This window comes from Podarcis gaigeae, assembly GCF_964106915.1.
Source record: "Podarcis gaigeae genome assembly, chromosome: 14".
In the NCBI taxonomy this organism is placed as follows: Eukaryota; Metazoa; Chordata; class Lepidosauria; order Squamata; family Lacertidae; genus Podarcis; species Podarcis gaigeae.
The window spans coordinates 17,831,065-17,846,554 of NC_139690.1; positions in this window are offsets into that span (position 1 = coordinate 17,831,065).

A 15,490-nucleotide genomic window follows, 5' to 3' on the forward strand; every position below is an offset into this window, starting at 1 on the left:
GCAACTGTGGACTCGGAGGCAGAATATAGCTGTCCTGGCCCTCAATATCTGTCTCTTGAATTTGTCTATTCCTCTTTTAAAGCTATCTAGGTTGATAGCCATCACTATCACATGTGGAAGTGTTCCATATTTTAACTAGGCAAAAGTACATTTGGCTGTCCTGAATCTTCCAACATTCAGCAGACCCCCTTCCCCATTAAACTAGGATGTAATGAAAATTGCCTAACTGCACCACAGTGTTTAAAAGGTAAAGGTAAAGGTACCCCTGCCCGTATGGGCCAGTCTTGACAGACTCTAGGGTTGTGCGCTCATCTCTAGAGGCCGGGAGCCAGCGCTGTCCGCAGACACTTCCGGGTCACGTGGCCAGCGTGACGAAGCTGCTCCAGCGAACCGGCACCAGAGCAGCACACGGAAACGCCGTTTACCTTCCCGCTATAAAGCGGTACCTATTTATCTACTTGCACTTAAGGGTGCTTTCGAACTGCTAGGTGGGCAGGAGCTGGGACCGAATGACGGGAGCTCACCCCGCCGCGGGGATTCGAACCGCCGACCATGCCATCGGCAAGTCCTAGGCGCTGAGGTTTTACCCACAGCGCCACCCGCGTCCCACTACCACAGTGTTTACTCCACAATAAATCTTGGTTTCCTTGGATTTTCTGGTTTTTAGATATTTATTTTGTTGCAAGCATATTCTCTCTCAGTCTCTGTCCCGCTCTGCCCCATTTGCAATTGGTGCTGGTGGTGGAGAAATAATCCTGGGTTTTAGAATTTAATTAATGCTTGGAGTGTTAAAACTGGATGCCAGACTCGTGTGTATTAAGCCAGACCCTTTTGTTCTAAGCTGTGTGTTAGACAATGCCAACCCCCTGGAATCAGCAGATGTTAAAAGCTAACTTCCTCATAAGGTGATAGCCTGGGAGAATGTGCCACTAGGAAAACAAAGGATCAAGGTCCAGCTTGCAGACTTCCCTGAAGAGGCATCTGATTGGCCACTGTGAGAACAGGATGCTGGACTTGGTGGGCCTTTGGCCTGATCCGGTAGGGCATTTCTTACTTTCTTACAGTATTGCAGCTGCCCCATCCTCTCTCTGTCACTCCCTGTCACTTCCTCTGCAGAATTAAATTGCCAATGCACTTGATGTATGATACGGCTTGCTTGGAGGTCGTCCAAAACCTGTATGCTGTGCTCTTATTTGATGCATTTTAAATGACAATATGCAGCTTTACAGCTGATTTCTACTATCAGGGATGATACAAAAGGAAGGCTTGGGATGCCTTTATTCTAGGGCAGTGGTGAGGCTGAGAAGGTACATGTGATGGACATCAATTAGTGCTGGATAGGAGACCACCGGACGCTGTCTTTAAGTTAATATAGGCTTTACAAAATGAGGTTTCTTAAAAAAGCTTTTAAAACTATCCAGTGCTCATATGATGGGATCGAATGCTAGAAAGCCACGAACACCACCTTCTGTTTCCACCCCAATTTTAGTCAAATCGTGGCCTCGTGTAGCTTTCAGAAAACAACAGCAACAACCCAATAGTTGAGAGAAGCCATCACAAAAGTTAATGGCGTCTGGTGGAACTGGCATTGGATAGAACCCTTAGAGAGAGAGATTGGAAAAAAGTTTACTTTGCGGGAAAATTAAAATAAAAGAGTTTCCATAGTATGTGGACTAAAGGAAAGTCTTGCGGAACTACAGGGAGGGTCGTTTTCAAGTCAGGCAGTGGCTCATACCTTACTTGAATGATTCTGGGCAGCTTCCAACATATATAAAAACATAATAAAACATTAAACAGTTAAATCTTCCCTATATGGGGCCACCTTCAAATGTCTTCTAAAGGTTGTATAGTTACTTATCTCCTTGGCTCGGGGGTCACGTAACTCCATACCCTCCAACATTTCTCCAATGAAAATAGAGCCATCCTAAGGAAAAGCAGGACATTCCAGGATCAAATCAGAAACCGGGATGGCTTCTGTAAATCCGCGGCTGTCCCTGGAAAACAGGGACACTTAGAGGGTCTGCAGTCTCAGTGAGATTGTAGTTTTGTGGGGGTTAGATAGCAGAAGGTTAATGGATCCAGGGACATGGTTGGTGAATATCTTAAGGTTGGAGAGAATGGTGGATTGCTCTCAACTGCTGGCCCATGATGACTAAGGAAATAGTTGGAAAGTCTCCTGAGAGCCATTTCGGAATCAGGGCATGACTCTTCCCACATCCCAGCTAAGGATGATGTAACCCAGGTGTCTGTGTGAAAAGAAACAGCAGGGTTTTTGGGGGTATGCACACAAACAGAATGAGTTGTGCTTGGGCTCTGTAAGCAATAAACACACAAGACATAACCGGCTGTACTTTTGAATATATAAGGTATACTATTAATTGTATCAAATTGTAGATTTCAACAGAAGTCTCATAAAGTTCAACGAAAAAAGCAGAAGACCCAGTGGATCAGTTCATTCTATATTCCGTTCATGCATAAGGTCCATATGTGTATAAGTATCTATTCCACCTGTCTGTTCATAGAGTCCAATAATCCACATGAAGGGTTGTTACAGTTCCACAGAATCCTTTCACAGAGTCTAAGACAAGGATTTCCAGAATATTAGCCTTGCTTTGCCATCCTAGGTTTCATCAGTAGTACAGGCTCATATGTAACGTTACAGGATAGTGGGTCTTATAGCGTAGTAGTGGTTGCAGTGGTTGTTTTGTTGTTGTGTTGTGTTGTTTTGTTGGGCTCTATAAGTAGCACCATTGAGTAAAGTCTGTCTCCCTGGAGCAGCTTTCCCCAACTTAATGCTCTCCAGAAGTTTTGGACGACAGCTCACATCAGCCCCGGGCAGCATGGCCAATGGTCAGGGAGGATGAGAGTTGTAGTCCAGTGTCAGAACATAAGAAGAGTTTGCTAGGTCAGGCCAGTGGACCATCTATGGTAGTTCAGCATCCTGTTCTCACAGTGGCCAACCAGATGACTGTGGGAAACCTAGAAGCAGGACCTGAGCACAAGAGCACTTCCTCCTCGCCCCTGGTTTCCAGGAACTGGTATTCAGTAGCATTGCTTCCAATGGTGGAGACCCAGCACAATCGTTATGGCTAGCAGACACCAACAGCCCTCCATGAATCTGTCAAATCCTCTTTTAAAGCCATCTTGGCTGGTGGTGGCCATCGCTGCCTCCCAAGGGAGCAACATCTGAAGGAAATATCAGGCTGGGGAAGTCTGATGCGAAAGCAGCAGACATCAACCGCTTGTTTGGACGTTTAATACAGTCTTTCCCAAAGCATTTTGCTACCTGTGGCAGAGGACACGATGGCACCCCTTTGCCATCCCTTGTACAGAAGCCAGCCAGACTGGCGGTAGGATTGTGCTTCAGCCCTGGTGATGGGATCCTTGACAGGCTGCTTTAGGGAGCCCAGGGCAGGCTATGTAGCGTGCACATTTCTGTCCTCCAACAGGAAAGAATAGATGGGAAGGAGAGCCAGGAGGCTACTACTGCTGCCCTCCAGCATCTGCTGCCTGAGACAGTTGCCTCACTTTGCCTAATGGTAGAGCTTGTCCGGCTAGTGATCAGCAGATGTTTGGGGCTATGACTACCATTGGCTCTAGGGACGCAGGTGGCGCTGTGGGTTAAACCACAGAGCCTAGGACTTGCCAATCAGAAGGTTGGCGGTTTGAATCCCCGCGACGGGGTGAGCTCCCGTTGCTCGGTCCCTGCTCCTGCCAACCTAGCAGTTCGAAAGCACGTCAAAGTGCAAGTAGATAAATAGGTACTGCTCTGGAGGGAAGGTAAATGGTGTTTCCGTGTGCTGCTCTGGTTTGCCAGAAGCGGCTTAGTCATGCTGGCCACATGACCCGGAAGCTGTCCGCCGGCTCCCTCGGCCAATAAAGCGAGATGAGCACCGCAACCCCAGAGTCGGCCATGACTGGAGCTAACGGTCAGGGGTCCCTTTACCTTTACCTTTACCATTGGCTCTAACCAAACATCTGGGAGGGGTAGATGGAAGTTCTGGAAGATTCTAGTTTGGAGAAGGCTGGTTTAAGCTGTGCCTCCAGCTCCACTTCACCTATATATTTGGTCCCATCCACACCATAAATTTATAGCACATCAATGTCACTTTAACAGTCATGGTTTCCCCCAAAGAATTCTGGGAACTGTAGTTTACCCCTCACAAAGCTGCAATTCCCAGCACTCTTAAGCTATGGTTCCCAAGAATCTTTTGGGGACGCCATGCGCTTTAAAGGTATGGGTGGATATGACCTTTGTAAGTAAATTCAGTTGTTATAAAATGCCGGTAAGCTTCCAGCGACCTTCCAAAGGAAACCAAAATTGTGTGGCATCCTCTGGAATTTCTCACTACTCAGAGAAAGGGGATTAGGGTAGAAGTGCTGTGAAAATCCCTTTTTTGACGTGCCATACGAAGGCGCAGGAAAACACCACTGAAAGAATGTTGATGCAATCTTGATGCATAAGGATTGTGTGTGGGGAATGTTGTTGTTGTTTTCCAAAGCAGGTGTGCAATCAGCGACATAGGCTTCAAAGATTCCATTTGCTAAAAGCACATTTAAAATACATACACAAGCTTGGAAACTGTCTATTCCTGACAGAACTACACATCACAGCACCCATAACAAACTAAAGTTCCCAGGGTTCTTGGGGTGTGTGCTTTAAACATACAGCCTTTGAGAGGGGGGAAGAGAAAAGGTGCAAAAGAAAACTGTGGCAAACTGGGCATACTCTAATTCCAGACTTAATTTTAGACATTATCCAAGTTAGACAAGATTCCCATAAAGACTGAAACTCAAGGCAGAGCAAACTCATGAATCTACAGAAGGGTTCGCTCATCCAGAGGCAAGCTGCACTTCCTGATTCATCCTGCCCTCTGGAGTTTTTTAGCAATCATTTCATATATGCGCTTCTTCCAAATTCTATTGCTTAAGGTATATCAGGTATAGTTAAATATGCTTTTGCTGCCAGTTTGTATGAGTGCTGTGTGCCCGGAAAGGTGTGCCTTTCAGCTGGCAGTGGCAATCAGCAGATGACTGATTATGGGCACGAATTCTTGTTCAGCTAAACGCTTTTTGGCACAGGGTTGCCTGGGAGAAATCAATCCTCCCCTACCAGATGTACTGATGAAAAATACACCAAATTATGGAAAGTTATAGGACTCGGTGCCAGGGCTAGGCAGAAACGAATGAGTTTTTGAGCTTGGTTTATGAACAACACGGGAGTTCGAACTCAGGCTGGGCAGGTAATGGGGCAGCGGGCGGGGGGAACGGACTTTCTCTTATGAATGCTGATTCTTTTTTTAAAAAAGTCATTGTTTTAACATTCGTTTCCTAATGCTGCTTTTGTGTTGACTTCTCGACCCTGCAAGGCATGGGGTGTGTTCATGCTGTACATCTTCTGAGCTGATCCACCTCTCTGCCGTCCCATCACTGATGGAAGGGATGCCCTGGTTCTGCGCAATGATGCGCAATGACCTTTGGTGACCCCTCTCCCGTCAGTGCTAAGAGGAGCATAAAAAGACCTTGCTGGGTCAGGCTGGTGTGTCCTGGTCCTCACTGCTGGGTGACGGACCCGAACTCAGGTTTTCGTTTCTGGAAAACTCTTTAATGCATAAATCTCAACAATACATGGGTAAGGGTTGAAGGAGCTGCTGGTGACAGTGATGTTGCAAGGTCAGGTGGTATCCGGTGAGAATAACTTCTTGTTACCCCCTAAAACACACTGAAATTATTAAAAGAAGGAAGTGCTAAACCAGGCTTCCTCAATCTCGGCCCTCCAGATGTTTTGAGACTACAATTCCCAGCATCCCTGACCAACTCCTGGGATCATGGGAGTTGTAGGCCAAAAACATCTGGAGGGCCGAGGTTGAGGGAGCCTGTGCTAAACCAATCCCGCCCCTGCTCCTGCTTGCACGGGAGTAGGAGCTCGATCGAGGCTGCTCAGCTGTGGAGGTGCAGGCGCCGTCACACTTTCCATTACGGGGTTCACGGCTGGGGGCTCCCTTAAACTTCTCCCCTCCAGGGAGAAGTCTAAAGGAGCCCCCACCTCAGCATCACAGCCCCTGCACCACCTGAAGGCAGCCAGGCAGAATAGTTGCTGGGGTCACGGAAGGTGGAGACAGCCTGGCAGCTACCTCAGAGGTGGTTCAGGGGCCCTAAATTGCAGCTGCTGGGCTGCCTCCACCTACTCGCAAAGTGGCAAAGCTCCGCCCCCTTTCCCACTCGGCAGCTCGGGAGTAAGGGGAGGCTTGGCAGGTGGGCGGCGCACCGAATGTCACCCCCCTCAGAGATGACACCTGGGGCAGTTTATCATTCATTTTGCTCCCAGTGGTCTATGTTCACTCCTATATATATATATATATATATATATATATATATATATATATCCATATATAGTGGTACCTCGAGTTAAGAACTTAATTCATTCTGGAGGTCCGTTCTTAACCTGAAACTGTTCTTAACCTGCCTAAAGCACCACTTTAGCTAATGGGGGCTCCCGCTGCCACTGCGCCGCCGGAGCACAATTTCCTTTCTCAACCTGAAGCAAAGTTCTTAACCCGAGGTGTACATATTTTATGGGCTAATAGCCGTAAATAAATAAATTTGACAAATCTTAACCCGAGGTACTTTTTCTGGGTTAGCGGAGTCTGTAACCTGAAGCGTCTGTTACCTGAAGCATCTGTAACCCAGGGTACCACTGTATAGAGATTCCTCCGAATCTCAGGACTCCCCCCCCCACACCCTCCATGGGGTCCCATTTTAAACATTTAAAACTGCATATTCCTCCATACTCTAATTTTTATATCAATCCATATTATCCATGGTAATTGTTACACTACAAGTAGAATCAAAATCCTGCTAATGTTCCTATCTGCTTACAGTGGTCTCCTAAATAATGTATAAATTTTTCCCATTCTTTTATGAAGTTTTTGTCCTCTATGTTTCTGAGTTTTCCAGTCCGTCTCGGCATAGTCCATTAGATTGGTTTGCCATTCCTCTCTGGTAGGGACTTTGTCTTCTTTCCATCTCTGGGCTAATAATATCCAAGCGGCGGTTGTTCCATCCATGAAAATTCTTTTCTGCTCCATTGTTTAGTGCAAATTATTTAATACAAATAACGTTTCACAGAGACTGCAAATTAGCTAGGTTTGCATTAGAAACCAAACCAAACCCTCTTTCTCTCCCATCCCTCTTTGGACCATGACCTTATAATGTCTAAAATCAGATTTTGCAGAGACGATAACAGATAAATAAAGAATAGGAAAAGCTCTTGGAACCACGGAAAAGCTGCCCTGAAGAATAAAAGCAACCCATATTTTCATTTCCACCAGCATTCTTTTTTTTTACATATTCTTTTCTTCCAACATCATGACATGTTGGAAAACATATCCAAAAGGATTCATCAAGATGTCAGTCCATATACTTTGCACAGCTTGCCCCTGTGTCCTCTCTGTCCGGTTCACAGCATGGAAAGCAACCACTTCCAGAAACCTAGTCGGCAACCAATATGTCTGTAACAACTGCCTTGCAAGAAAACTGACACTAATTGAGGTGCCGTGGCCAGTGGAAAGTTGCCAAGTCAGCGAAAGACCATCTGTCACTGAGCCACTGATTTATCGCATTTGGCCTTTTGGTGGCTAGAGATTCGACATTTGTGGCTGACCCCACTTGACGGATGCCACATTTTAGCCCCTCAGGAGCTGCCGTTGCCACACAATAAATAAATTCACCTCTAAGTCAGCAATGAGCTGCTTCATTTTGTAAGCACATTTTTTTAATGGATACGGTTCAAAAGAGAGATGGGTAGGTGGGCGTTTTTGAAGTTCCTTCCCCAATCCCTGCTACTTTTTGTGTTGGCAGTGGTTGTGATGATCACCTTCTTTTTTCCCCCAAATGATTTTTATTGAGATTTAAGAACACCAACACCAACCAACAAAAACATCAGGTCTTACTACATATATCCTACTTTATGCTCCATAGAGCCGTTGACTTCCGTCCTTCCCTTCCACAAGTTTTCCTATTCCAATCTATAATTCACAGTTTCATTAATTAAAAATTACCCCATGACATAAGATTTACTTCAATCCTGCCAACGTTTTCATATTTGTACAGTTCTCACTTATATAAACCATAAATTTACTCCATTCTTTTTGGTACTTCGTCTCCTCCTGATTGCGAATTCTGTGTGTCAATTTAGCCATTTCAGCGTATTCAACCAGCTTTATCTGCCATTCTCTTATCGCTGGAATCTCCTGTAGCTTCCACTTTTGGGCTATCAAAACTCTAGCTGCTGTTGTTGCATACAGATATAGTCTTTGGTCTATCTTCTTAATATCTTCTCCCACCAACCCTAGCAAAAATTCTTCCGGCTTTTTGGAAAAACTATACTTAAACATCTTTTTAAATTCATTATAGACCGAATCCCAAAACTCTTTTATTTTATTACATGACCACCACATGTGGTAGAAGTTGCCATCCTTTTCCTTGCATTTCCAACAAGTTTTACTACTTGTCCTATACATTTTTGTCAATTTGGTGGGAGTGAGATACCAACGATAGACCATTTTCATAACATTCTCTTTTAAGGCAGAGTGATGATCACCTTCTACACTACTGCTGAATACTTTTTATTATTCTTATTATTCTTTTTTTAATAAAAAAATATAAATAAATAAAAACCACAACATGTCAGAGTGAGGGCGAGAAGCAATGTCCTTGCTCTGCTTCGGCTTTGTGACTTTATGAGATTTGATTATGTGATGATATCTAAATCAAATGAGAGGTTGGTGTTCCCAGCCTTCTCTCCCATCCTGTGAAATGAAAAAGCTCCCCCATCAGGAACAGCTATGGCATTTGGGCCGGTTTCAGCTTAGAGAAAGGGCAAGAAAGTGGTTGGGCTTTTCTCATAACCCTGGAAGTTGGGGTGTCCAGTGAAGCTGCAAGTCAGAAGATTCAGGAAAGAAAGAAAGAAAGAAAGAAAGAAAGAAAGAAAGAAAGAAAGAAAGAAAGAAAGAAAGAAAGAAAGAAAGAAGTTTTCTGCACAGTGCGTAGTTAAATTATGCAGTTTACTTCCAAAAGAAGTAGTGATGGTCACCAACTTCAAAGGCTGGAAGATAAGGCTGTACTCCTAGACAGCATCTTAAAAAGCAGAGAAATCACCTTGCCAACAAAGGTCCGTATAGTTAAAGCTATGGTTTTCCCAGTAGTGATGTATGGAAGTGAGAGCTGGACCATAAAGAAGGCTGATCGCCGAAGAATTGATGCTTTTGAATTATGGTGCTGGAGGAGACTCTTGAGAGTCCCATGGACTGCAAGAAGATCAAACCTCTCCATTCTTAAGGAAATCAGCCCTGAGTGCTCACTGGAAGGAGAGATCCTGAAGCTGAGGCTCCAATACTTTGGCCACCTCATGAGAAGAGAAGACTCCCTGGAAAAGACCCTGATGTTGGGAAAGATGGAGGGCCCAAGGAGAAAGGGACGACAGAGGACAAGATGGTTGGACAGTGTTCTCGAAGCTACCAGCATGAGTTTGACCAAACTGCGGGAGGCAGTGGAAGACAGGAGTGCCTGGCATGCTCTGGTCCATGGGGTCACGAAGAGTCGGACACGACTAAACGACTAAACAACAACAACAACAAGGCTGTACTCCAGGGTTGCCATTTGTCCTGTATAATACAGGGTTGTCCCGTATTTCAATGTAAAATGCTACATCCTGTAATAATACAGTTTTGTCCTGTATTCTTGGTCTCTCCCCCCCCCCCCCCCGCCAAATTAATGATCTTCTCCAAATGCATGTCTTTGAAAGGGTGTGTGAAAGTCATGTAGCCAAAGTCTGGGTAGCCAAGCACAGTGTCAGGCGTGGAGAGTCCTCCTCTCCCTTTGGTGTCTTCACAGATAAGAATTAACGAGCAATTGATAGATTTATAGTCTTTTTATTACATTGTCATGTTGCAAGCACAAATATTCAGCTCTCCGCAAGGAGGGCAGTTGGCTACTCTAAATCCTTCCCCTGACTTCTCCAGCATTTGGGGCACCAACGGGAAATTCCTCCCTCCCTCTGACTCCTTTGCTCTCTGATACGTTCAGATCTCCGAGTCCGTGGTGGTGGGAGGGTCCCCCACACTCTCAAATGACGTCTCATCTAGCTGCTCCCTCCCTTCCGGTTCCCTTGTCATTATATCATAACTGAGCAACTCCTCCCTAAGCTGTTCAGCTTCTCTCTGCTTCTGAACACGCTGTGGATAAGGAGGGTGATTCTTCCCTTCCAGCTTTCCATCTGAGAGAAGCTGGTCTGCCAAGGAATGCATTCCCCAGTCCTCATCTTCAGACCATTCCCTGACACACAGACAGATTTACAAATTCTTGTGTATGTGTGCGTGCGTGTATGACAAATTATTATATCTATATCTATATCTATATCTATATCATCTATATCTACATCATCTATATCTACACCTACACCTACACCTACACCTACATCTACATCTATCTATCAATATCTATCTATCTATATCTATCTATATCTATCTATATCTTTCTGTATCTATCTCTATCTATCTATCTATCTATCTATCTATCTATCTATCATCTATCTATCTATCTATCATCTATCTATCTATCTATCTATCTATCATCTATCTATCTATCTATCTATCTATCTATCATCTATCTATCTATCTATCTATCTATCTATCTATCATGTATCTATCTATCTATCTATCTATCTATCTATCTATCTATCTATCATCTATCATCATCTATCTATCTATCTGGTATTTTAACATATCATTTCCAACAATCATATAACATAACTTCTTATCTTATACAATGTTTTAGACTTCCGTCAACACCTCTGATGATTTTTTGTTCTTTATCACTTATTCTGCATTTCTGAATTTCTCTATTACTCTTAATTATAATTAACTAATAACTCTCCTCATAGTCTTTCTTGCAATATTTCAAATAGTCCTCCTTACAAAACTTCTTGCAGCCCTACTAGCGTGATCTGTTCATTACAGTTACTTTTCAAATTGTTCATATATTTACTCCTTCCTGTTAATTTATCCAATTCCGCATAGTCCATCAGTTTCATCCACCATTCTTCTTCCGTCGGTAATTCTTCTTGCTTCCAGCGTGTGTGACAAATTCCAGAGAGGTCATCCTGTTGTGCTGCAATAGATTGCTTTGAAGTCACTTCAGCACCAGATGAAAACAAAATCATGCCCTACCCATATTGCCTCGCCCTGCCCTGTATTTTGCCAGAACAAAGGGGGCAATGCTATACTAGCCACAATGGCTGTGTTCTGCTTCCATTATTGATGACAGTATGCCTCTGAATGCCGGTTGCTGGCAATTGCAACTGGATGGATGCTTCACATAGGCATGTGTGTGGCAGGACGCTGGATTTGATGGGCCATTGACCCGACCAGCAGGCTCTTTTTATGATCTCAGTCCTGGATAAAATGCCCTCTCCCCCATCACCGCCCCCTGCCATGGTTGGGCTGTAGTCTAGTGCTGTTGCTAAACATCATCTCAAAGAAATTTGAACTTATATATATAATAATAATAAATCCCCGGAAACCCAGAATAAAGAAATTCAAACCCACTTATTGTCTTTTGACATATTAGCCAGGCCTGTAATGGAGCTAAGTAGTTCTAAGAGGCTTGGTGGTCGGCAGAAGCCATCTCAAACCGATCGACTGCAGAGTGCCCTTTTAAATTATGTATCGGAGTAGCCTTTTTCTGAAACTGCCTTAAAATCCCTGTCCACTGTATTTCTTGCTTACAGCCCTATTCCATGCACTTTATGGGCCCCATGCCATTGATTCTTGAACGCTGATACCCTGCAAAATTAAAGAGCAGCATCCGGCAAGAGTTCAGAAAGGAATGAGTGGCTGCAGTTTTCCAAATGGGTCTCTCTTGCGCACCCCTCCCTCCTTCCTGGCTGCAGGGGGAGAAGGGAAAAGATCTCTAGCGCATCTCCAGATATTGTGGTTTTACACAAACAGCCTGGGCATATATGAATCACACCAGTTAATTGGTTTCCCCTTCTTTCCAGGGAAAGCTGGGGATTATAGTTCTGTTAGGATGGGGAAGTGCTGCTACACTTGGGTGCTGCTTAAGGGTTTCCCCATATGCATCTGGTTGGCCACTGGGAGAAGTAGACCAGATGGGTCTTGGGACTGATAAAGAAGAGAAGAAAAAGAAGAGTTTGGATTTGATATCCCGCTTTATCACTACCCGAAGGAGTCTCAAAGCGGCTAACATTCTCGTTTTCCTTCCTCCCCCACAACAAACATTCTGTGAGGTGAGTGGGGCTGCAAAGAAGTGTGACTAGCCCAAAGTCACCCAGCAGCTACATGTGGAAGAGCGGGGAAGCGAACCCAGTTCACCAGATTACGACTCTACTGCTCTTAAGCACTACACCACACTGGGCTCTTCTTGGGTTAAAAGGTAAAGGGACCCCTGACCATTAGGTCCAGTCGTGGCCGATTCTGGGGTTGCGGCGCTCATCTCACTTTATTGGCTGAGGGAGCCGGCGTACAGCTTCCGGGTCATGTGGCCAGCATGACTAAGCCACTTCTGGCGAACCAGAGCAGCGCACGGAAACGCCGTTTACCTTCCCGCCGGAGTGGTACCTATTTATCTACTTGCACTTTGAAATGCTTTCAAACTGCTAGGTTGGCAGGAGCAGGGACCGAGCAACGGGAGCTCACCCCTTCATGGGGATTCAAACCACTGACCTTCCGATCGGCAAGTCCTAGGCTCTGTGGTTTAACCCACAGCGCCACCCGCGTCCCTCTCTTCTTAGGTTAAAGGAGGGTTAATGTGGACCTTGAGCTTGTTTGGAGGTTCTAGCAGGGGAGCGCAGCTATCGTATATCCTTGACCGAAGAATGGTACACTCCTGCTGTCTGGGATGGGTTTCCTCTTCCACTGAGTGTGCAGCTTCAGGACAAACATACATGGAGAGTGGTGACACCTGCCTAGCCAGCAAAATCAGCCGATTCAACCCTGGCGATCAATGAGGTGACAGATGTTGCAGCCAGATCGCCCTCACATTTACCTCTAACAATGGTACTAGTAGGCCCAGTATTTAGCACTTCTTCCCCCCAAAACGCCATTGATCTCTAATGCAAACTTAGGTGTTGACTGCAGGCAACAGAGTAAGTGGACTCCAGTACTCGATCTAGCACTGACTCGCCTTCTTCATACAGGTGACTTAAGGGCTATTCATACTGCTATTATCTCAGCTACCTCTGCTGCTGAGGCCACACATTTATTTAAGATCTTGACTGACAGGTTGCAAGACCTCTTCAGATTTGAGATCAAGAGCGGTGGCTCAAGAAGATCAATGGGAACTTCCAGCTGGTTCGACAAACGTTGCAAGCAAGCTAAAAGCCAGCTGAAGAGCGTTTGCCATAAATATAAATTGGGTTAATGTGGGTTGGGGCCAGGGGCGCCAGCTCCTGGGGGCCAAGCCCTTTTGGCCCCCAAATATTTTTTGGGTGGGGGCTGGGTCCCCCAACATCCAAAATGCACAGAGGCAAAGCATGGAGCTGAGCGCATCTTGGTTCTTGTGGCCGGCTACCAGTGGCGTAGCGTGGGGGCTGCAGGGGGGGCCGGCCGCACTGGGCGCAACATCTGGGGGTTAGGGTTAGGGGGCGCAAATCCACGGGTTAGGGGGCACAAATCCACGGGTTAGGGGGCGCAAATTATTTGCCTTGCCCCGGGTGCTGACAACCCACGCTATGCCCTGCCGGCTACTTCCCTTCCTCCCCCTGCAGCTGCAGAGGGGAAGGAGGATCAAAGCAGCCTCTCACCATTGGTGGCACCAAGAGGAGGTGGAGGAGGAGCCACCAGCCATTGAAGCCATGTGACAAACACACCCGGCTCCGCTTGTGGCTCCTCCCAACGTCCTGACATTACATGTTGTCAGGGACTAAACTGAAGGGGGCAAGATTTAGGAGGAATGGTGGAGATTGCTCCACCCTTCTCCTGAAGCTTCCAGAGAAGTGGAAGGCAGTGCCTGTTAGAATTCCTGCTCCATGATTGCAGTCATGGGATTTTTGTCTATCACATGACGGTATATGTTTTGACTCCACAGAGTGGGAAGTGACAAAGACAGGATGTTTGTGTTACTGTGTTTCATGAAGTGGGACTATTGTCCTTAGTTCATTCTCTTTGCTGTCTGATGCTAGAGAGAGAGGGAGCCATGTTGCAGTGCTCTGTGTGTGTTTATATGTAAATAAAGTAGATTAGCCAAAATGCTGAGTTGCTGAGGTCTGTCATGTGAAATGTGCAAACTCTGCGGATCCTAAGTGTGCGGTGTTGGTTGGCATCGGTTGCTGTGATGTTCGAGCAGAAGAAAGCTTTTGAAGCTCCCGAATGATCAACCAAGAGGGAGGGAACATGCCAGTCGGGCATGTGTCTCTGCCAGGGTCCTAATCGAGTGTAGGCTGAACTCCTGGCAGTACTGTCGTACCTTGGTTGTCAAACTTAATCCATTCCAGGAGTCAAAAACTGAGGTATGGCTTCCAATTGGCTGTAGGAGCGTTCTGCACTCCATTGGAAGCCATGGAAGCCGCGTTGGATGTTTGGCTTCTGGATTTGCGGTGTTCGGGAGCTAAAACGTCTGGGTACCAAGGCGTTCGACAACCGAGATATGACTGTATTGAATTACAGTAGTGGTTTGAGGAAGGTCACAGTTCAGACACAGGCAAACATAAGTGTTGGGAGGTGCTGGAAGGGGGGAGGCGGGGAGGCAGAGCCAGATCAGTCAGTTGACACGTTATCACTGGAGAGCACTTCTGACCCCCCTGAGAAGGAGAAAGCAAAGTCCCCGTGCTACTTCTTAGTTATAAAGGCCAGCAAGTGGAAATGGAGCCAGTAATGGAGCTGGATGTGAGCACAATGGAAGAGCTTCTTCCTCCTGCCCTTCTCCTGATCTCAGTGGTGTCAAATGATTACTAGAGGGAGGGTGCCTGATTTTGGGCCAAACAACTGAGAGCTGGTTTCTGGTGCTATAAAACAAGATGCCTTGGATTCCCAAGGCAGCAAGCCTAGGGTTAATCCACTAACTGCTAATAGATCCCACAGAGCAAGATCAGCCACTAGCCTAAGGGGAACAGGCACAAGCAAGCACTTAGTATGTTGTATTTACACTTTTCCAGGCTCATAGTAGCAATGAGACGGACGAACCTGTCAATTTCAGTTTCTCTCAGTTTCACATTTCCCCGATCTGAAATTCAGCTATGTTTCTGCAGCAATCTGCTATTTTCTTTTCTAAAAAAAAAAACCTATCGTGATAAAATGTCAATGTTAAGTGCAGCTTTCTCTGAATATGTGTGTTTTATGCAGTTCTGACTAATAGGCATATTTCTGCAAGCAGTTGTCCCTAATTCAATGCATATTTGTTTGTTACTATAATACATGCACCTTTATGCACATTCCCCCTAATACATGCATTTTACCACATTGTTTGATTGATG